Here is an 8,076-nt window from a genome sequence, read left to right as displayed (position 1 = left end):
AAGCCGGAGCACATGAGCTGAAAGTGGGTTTGGTAAATATAATTTTATGATTTCTAGCTTCTGGTATCCAGTAAAGTCATGCTACAAAAATTTGGAATGGCATTTAGACAGTGACAATTTGTCATGCTGCGATTCTCATAATATGTCTCAATATCTGGAAGGTTTTCTTTATAGAACATACCACCCACAATTAAATATACCTTTATTTCACAGTTCTTATTCCTTTTAATCCTTTTCTTATCTTATTCATAGGCAAAAACCTCCAATAAATCCTGACTGTAATAAAAATGGCTCTAATGTAAAACCATAAACTAGCCTGTTTGCTATAGGCTTCTGGTAAATTCTCTTTACCAAGCCTAAGAATGTTTACTTCTGTCCCACATTTACTATGAGATTGTGTTTGTCTTTGTTTTAAACAGAAAAAAAGTGTTGAATTTTACATAATAATTGCTGATATAGTCAAGATGATTGCAGATTTTTCTCCTTAATCTATTAATGCGCTGAATCTGATGAATAGTTTTCCTAAAGGTGAACAATCTTTACATTTCTGTCCATTCTATTTTTGTGTTTCCTATCTGTCTTTCTGTGCCACACTTGCTGCCTCAGTGTTCGTGAGTATCCTCATCATCTTTCACCTGTACTTTTATGGGAGTCTCCTGACAGGTATTAGTGTCATACATGTTTGGCTTCTGCAATTCATTCTTCACATTTAAAGCAGAATTATCTTCTTCGTTGGATAATCTTACATTGAGCCTCAAAACCTTTAGTACCTCCCTATAACCTAGGGAGGAAGATTAAAATTAAGCCTTTTACTATGTTTCCACCTATAATGACATCAGTACTTTCCTATTCTTATTGCCACAGGATTTTACTACAAATTGTTCATCACAAGCTACTGGACAGTCCACAGAAAGTCCCACACATGTTCATGTCTCTGAGTCTTTCCTCCAGCTCATCATTTCCCAAACCATGTTCCCAGGAACACGATTGTTCGGATACTTACAGAAATGATAGTTCTAAAACAAAATAAATTATGAAAATGCTTTATGCTGGTTCTAACGAGTTATATTACTTATCATATAATAGGAAATAATGGTGAAACCTTATAATACAATAGGAACTCTCTTTTAGCTCAGCACTCTCTGGACATATTTGTACACAAAAATCATTCCATGTAAATTACTAATAATATTCATTAAATCTAGTTTTCCATTGAAAACACTTTGTAGAGCCCTAACAGGTTTGGCTCAGTGGCTAGAGCATCTGCCTGCGAACTGAAGGGTCCCAGGTTCAATTCCGGTCAGGGCATGTACCTTGGTTGCAGGTACATCCCCAGTAGGGGGTATGCAGGAGGCAGCTGATTGATGTTTCTCTCTCATTGATGTTTCTAACTCTCTATCCTTCTCCCTTCCACTCTGTAAAAAAAACAATAAAACATATTTTTTTAAAAAGAAAACACTTTGTAGAAAAATAAAAGCTATAAGTATTTCCTCAGCATAGAGTGTACCTTCTCTTTCCCATCCATTAAATCATACTCATCTTTCAAGGCCTTCTGTATGAATCTCTCTAGATAACACCCATTCCTAAGTTGGAACTCATTCTCTAAATCCCTGGAGCACATTTTTATACCTGCAAAGGGCAATGTTTTCACTGCATTCCAGAAAATTACCCTGCATAAAATATTTATTTGTTTAACCTATTTAAATCCTTATCCATTTTACAGTCTTGGCAATTTTATATTTTTATCTGAAATTGTATTAGATGTTGTTAGGGGCACATAATACATTTGAGACATCACTCTGACCATGAAGGGTGTGCTCTTATGGAAAATACACATCTAGCTTGAAGAGATTAGGTAAATATATATTAACTAGTGGCCTAGTGCACGAAATTTGTGCACAGATGGAGAGTTCCCTCAGCCCAGCCTGCACCCTCTCCAATCGGGGACCCCACAGGGATCAGGCCTCAACCGGCAGTCAGACATCCCTCTCACAATCTGGGACCGCTAGCTCCTAACCACTCACATGCCTGCCTGCCTGCCTATTCACCCTTAACTGTCTCTACCTGCCTGCCTGATCACCCCTAACTGCCTCTGCCTCTCTGCCTGATCAATCCTAACTGCCCTCCCCTGCCGGCCTGATCTTGCCCCCAACTTCTCTCCCCTGCTGCCCTGATCTTGTCCCCAACAATCCTCCCCTGCCAGCCTGGTTGCCCCCAACTGCCCTCCCTGACAGCCTGATCTCACCCCCAACTGCCCTCTTCTGCTGGCCAATTTGGTTCTGATTGGTCAGTTTCTATGCCAGTCAGCGTCAAAAGCTCTGCCTCCTAGGCAGCCATTAGCTCCTCACTCCTCACCCAGATTTAGTTCTGATTGGTTGGTTTCTATGCCAGTCAGCATCTCTGGGCCTATCAACAGGGCCTGATTGGAAAGACAGGGTTGATGAGCAGTCAGGGTGGAGGGCTGGAGAGAAATGGAGTCCTGGCTGCTGGCCGGTGGAGAGAAAGAGAGAGGCAAATGCTGATCAACAGCTGCAACACAGGCTATGGATCAGACCCTGCTTCTCTCTTCAGGCCTCTCTCTGGGCCTGATTTGCAGCCCGCCCCCGCCCCCCAGCTGTCAGTGCTGGGTCACCATGGCAACCCAACACTGACTGCAGGACTGACTTCCGATTGGTTGAGCCTCTGGTCATGACGAACCCAAGATTTTTATATAATAGGATAAAAAATACAAAACAAACTGTAACTTTATTTGCAAAGTCATTAATCCTTTAGGAGATCAGAGAAGGGAGACAATAATACAGAACAGGTGGTATGCAAAAGTGCTAATTGAGATAGCCCTACTCAAAGGTCATGAGCTTAAGACAAACACACTCTCAGTGCTATGAAAGGAACCCAGACACACTGTTGCTCCCTAACCTCCGCACCCTGCTTAGTCCTCTTTAGCATCCACCCAGATTCCTCCAAGAACTGTAGCCAACTCACATCCTTCCCTTCGCTCCACCATCCCCATTGACTAGTCAAAAAGTACACAGAAATATGGTTTAACAGGGAACTAAGCATGCTAGAGGATAAGTGGAGATATGGGAACCCGACTTGATTATGGGAATCTAGGTAAGGAGAACTTAATTGCTTCTGCGGATATTAGGTAAAATGCATCGTAAGCCTTGGGTGACTATAGTAAACAAAGAGAATCTAGAAACATGGGTATATCTTTCTTAAATATTGATCTTCCTGAAGTGAGACTGGCAATTACTTAGTAAAAACAACGATGATTTATAATAGTATACAGATGCCCCCAAAGACTTCTTAGACATGTTCAACTTCAGACATCCATGTATTGAGGTTGGTTGGCTGAAGGAGAGTTGGGAAGAAGGATTCAGAAATAGGCATGAAAAACTAATACTTATGGTAGTGTTGCCAAAAGGATTTATGTTCTTCCAGGACAGATCCAAGGCAAAATTTACCACAAACATGCCACATATGTTGGTTCTCTCATTCATTCCTGCATTCATTATTCCAAAAGGTATTTGTTGATATTTTTACTATGTAACAGGCACTGTGTCCTGACAGAAACATCTAAATAGAATCATCTAGGAAGGTGAGGAATGAGTGTTCTAGCTAGATAAAATTGCTTATACAAATGCCTACCCATGAGACAAAGCACCCTGGCTTTAAAAAGTTAAAAGTCTGGCCCTAACTGGTTTGGATCAGCCGGTTAGAGCATCAGCCCATAGACTAAAGGGTCTCGGGGTTAATTCCAGTCAAGGGCTTGCACCAGCAGTCCGGGTGGAGGCCTGGAGAGAAATGGGGTCGTGGCTGCTCAATCCCTGGCCCCGTAGGTGCAGGAGGCAACCCATGGATGTATTTCTCTCACATTGATGTTTCTTTCTCTGTGTCTCTCCCCCTCCCTTTTCAGTCTTTCTCTAAAAAATCAATGGAAAAAATATCCTAGGGTAAGGATTAAGAACAACAACAACAAAAATGTCAAAGCCTGGCCCTGGCTAGTGTAACTCAGTTGGTTGGAGCATCATTCATACACCAAGGGTGGTGGGTTCAATGCCCAGGTTTCAGGTTCAATCCCCAGTAAGGATGCAGGCAAGAGGCAACCAATCATTGTTTCTCTCTCTCTCTCTCTCTCTCTCTCTCTCTCTCTCTCTCTCTCTCTCTCTCATAATTAGTGGCCAAATAATGTTGGGCTTAGTAAATCATGATAACAAATAAAAAGTGTGGACTTGATCCTAAAAGCAGAAATAAATATTTCAAGAGTTTGAACACTGGATTTCTTCATCATCTATGCCAGTTTTATGTGTATAGAAAAGAGATGTGTTCATTTGATTTAGAATGTCTTAGATAGGAACTAGGATCCCATAGGAAAAAGGAGTAGAGATTTAACTTACAAAAATTTTGCAGCCTCAAAAATCTTTCCTTTTTTTTGTTTCTGTAGTTAAAGATATTTCAAAGATGATAGAAACAAATGCAATGTTTACTTTTCAGCATCTCTTGTATATCTAAAGCAATTTTGTTAATTTAGAAGCATAAGAACATATTAGGCCTAATTGCTTTGTTCATAAAATGTTCATGTTTTATATATTAAATTTTAAAGTATAGTTTACTGAGACAATTACAAATTTACTAAGAGAATTCCTTAAAATGTAGCAAATTAAACCACAAGCTGCTGAACTGTAAGAAAATATATTCTCACTCCAGTCAGGTTATAAGAAATAGCAAACTTCGAGAACATAAAAAACACCAATATTATAATATAACAAAGAAAGTTATTATATTTTCCTGAATCAGTGTCTTCCAATACAATGTCAAGCCATACAGAATAATTTGGAATAAAAGAAAAAAATCCACTGAATCTTTTTACTATGTGAGACTTTGTCCAGTTATTTTCCATGTTTAAGTTATCTCCCTAAGCAATGTTTGCCTCATCAGTTGCTTTATTTTGAAAACTGAAGAAATTCTTGTTGTAGAAAAACAACTGTCTTAGGGTCAAATATCTGAGTTCTAGGACAGTGTGACCAGCATTATGAAACAACGTGGAGTGGGACCATGAAGAAGGTCTATCCAACATGTGTCCTGTGGAAAAGGTGGATGTGGGGACCAGGAATTGCTGGATGCCGGATAAGGTGGATCAGAAAGAAAGTACCTTCCATGTAATTGTAATACATACTTGCTTGTGAGAAATGAGGATAAAGCAGTGGGAGAAGGAGTAAAAGAATAGTGGTAATCACAAGAGAAAATAACAAAAGTTCTTTTCTGGTCAGGAAACCCGTAGGTATTGTGTGTGTTATCTCTCTACCTCAGAGTCAAGAGAGCTCTGAATACAGTAAGAGTCCCCAAGGAGTTGGAATTTAAGTGCTGAAATAGTGTGACCTGAGAATAAGAATGTCCAAGTAAAAAAAAAAGTAGGAATCCGTGATGTAAAATTGTTATTTGACAGCTTTATATATCAACTTCTAAATCAATGTTGATATAATTTTTATATATTTTAAAAGTTTAATATTACTCTTCAATTTCATTTTGCATCACATCATTATGTTGAATGATACATAGTCCACAACATTGCTGCCTGTTTTGATGTAATGATAGCTTATTTCCAAGGATCACAGAATCAAATAAACCTGGACACTCACAGGAGTCTTGCTCTGATCTCTGTGTTACAGCTCTGAGCAGTACCAGGATTAGGAGCATCTCCAACCCCCACCTTATTGTTGAGCTCTTCTCTACAAAGGGAGTGACTTCATTCACTGAGCACACAAGAGAAGGGATCTGAGACAGTTGGGAGAGTAGAGCTGAGACTCCAATGGGGTCATCTTGCCAATGAGATATAAAAAGGTCCCTGTACAGCAAGCATGTCAAATTCGCAGCCTGCAGGCCACATGTGGCCCACAATGAATATTTTTGTGGCCCAGCCAATATAATGGTATATAAGAAATGTTTCAATAAAAATTCCATAGCTTAATTTTTATAATATCCTGTTATATATAATCCTATATAATAAAAGGCTAATATGCAAATCAACTAAAGAGCAGAACGATCAGTCGCTATGATGTGAAATGAACACCAGGGGGCAGAAGCTCAACACAGGAGCTGCCCCCTGGTGGTCAGTGCACTCCCACAGGGGAAGCACTGCTCAGCCAGAAGCCTTGAGCCATTATCACACTGGCAAGTGCAGCAGCAGTGGTGGGAGCCTCTCCTGCCGTCGGAGCAGCGCTAAGGATGACCAACTGCCAGCATAGGCCTGCTCAGCGGACCAAAACCATCAGTGGGACATCCCTCAAGAGTTCCTGCACTGTGAGAGGGCGCAGGCCAGCCTGAGGGACACCCCCCAGAGTGCACAATTTTCTTGCACTGGGCCTCTAGTTATTAATAATGAATCACAATGTTCGCTAATAATTGATTACTATAATTGTGTTGTATTCATTTCCCTTACATGCTTTACATGCAAGTGCACCATTTTTCTCCACTAATACTAACAGTGAATATTTTAGCAGCCAATTACCATGTCATTAGTCTTTGACTGACTTGTTTGGTGTGCGCAACAGGAAATATTTCACTTTTGAAGAACAAGAAAAATAGTTTTATTTGCGTTACACTTATTAATTCGTTTTCTTGCACTGGGCCTCTAGTTATTAATAATGAATCACAATGTTCGCTAATAATTGATTACTATAATTGTGTTGTATTCATTTCCCTTACATGCTTTACATGCAAGTGCACCATTTTTCTCCACTAATACTAACAGTGAATATTTTAGCAGCCAATTACCATGTCATTAGTCTTTGACTGACTTGTTTGGTGTGCGCAACAGGAAATATTTCACTTTTGAAGAACAAGAAAAATAGTTTTATTTGCGTTACACTTATTAATTCGTTCAGTTATTCAGTATCTGGTAAGTTAATGTTCAAGAAAACATATTAATTTTTATTTAAATGTTTTATTATTTTATGTTAATGGTTGTTCATTTATTTCAGCCCTTTTTATTCAGGATGTCTCTATTTAAAAAAAGCCTACTTTTTTATGAAAATTGAAGCTTTTGTTGTTTTGTGGCCCACATAAACTTAAACCTTGTTTATTTGGCCCATGTTAGCCTTTGAGTTTGACATGCTTGCCTGAAAAGAGGTTTGGCTTTTAGTCTCTGCTTTACTTGGAGCCTTAGGACAGGATGGATAATAAAATAATGTGATTTAGGGTAGAGTCCATAAGTTATAGTTAGAAGGGCTGGTCAATCAATCAATCGTGTCTATGTATAGAGCCCCAACAAAACTCCAAGAGTTAGGCAAATTTTCATGGTTGGCAATATTCCAGGCATATACACCAATACCAATAGTACTGCTTCCAGACTCCACCTTATGTGTTTCTTCCCTTGATTAATTTTAATCACTATCCTTTTTCTGTAGTAAACTTTTTCTATAGGTATAATAACTTTCAATGGAATTTTGTGAGTCATTCTAGAGAATTATTAAACCTGAAGTAGTTTTGGAGAATCCCTAGAACTTGTAGTAGTTGATATTAGAAGTGAGAGTGGTCTTGTGTGGACTGTGTTCTGTCTGTGTTGACAAATCTCTCAAAATCACAATAGCAAAACCTAGGATTTATTTTTCCTTCTTACTTTTTTTTTTAGCATCTTTATTAACATATAACTCACCTGTTATAAAGTTCATCCTTTTAAATTGTACAATTTAATGTGTATTCAGAGTTGTGCAATCCTCACCACAATGTAAGTGTAGAACATTTTCATCACAGTATTTTCATCACCCCCTGTAAAAAAAAAAAAAAAAAAAAAGAATTCATATTATCACTTCCAACCCCCACCAAAGATCCAGGCAACCACTACTTTATTTTCAGAGTCTACAGATTTGCCCATTCTGATATTCTATACTAGAGGCCCAGTGCACAAAATGTATGCATGGGTAGGGTCCCTAGCTGCTGCCGGCTACAGGCCAGGGCCTCCTTCATTCCATGCGGCCCCCCCCCCCCGCTGGCCTGGTCACCCCCAACTGTTCCCCTGCTGGCCTGGTTGCTGCTAACTGCCTCCCACCCCACTAGACTGGTCGCCCTACACAGCCT

The sequence above is a fragment of the Myotis davidii genome, unplaced genomic scaffold, assembly GCF_000327345.1.
Source record: "Myotis davidii unplaced genomic scaffold, ASM32734v1 scaffold201, whole genome shotgun sequence".
NCBI lineage: Eukaryota > Metazoa > Chordata > Mammalia > Chiroptera > Vespertilionidae > Myotis > Myotis davidii.
The sequence above is the reverse complement of the archived record's forward strand: the minus strand, read 5'-3'. Positions refer to the sequence as shown.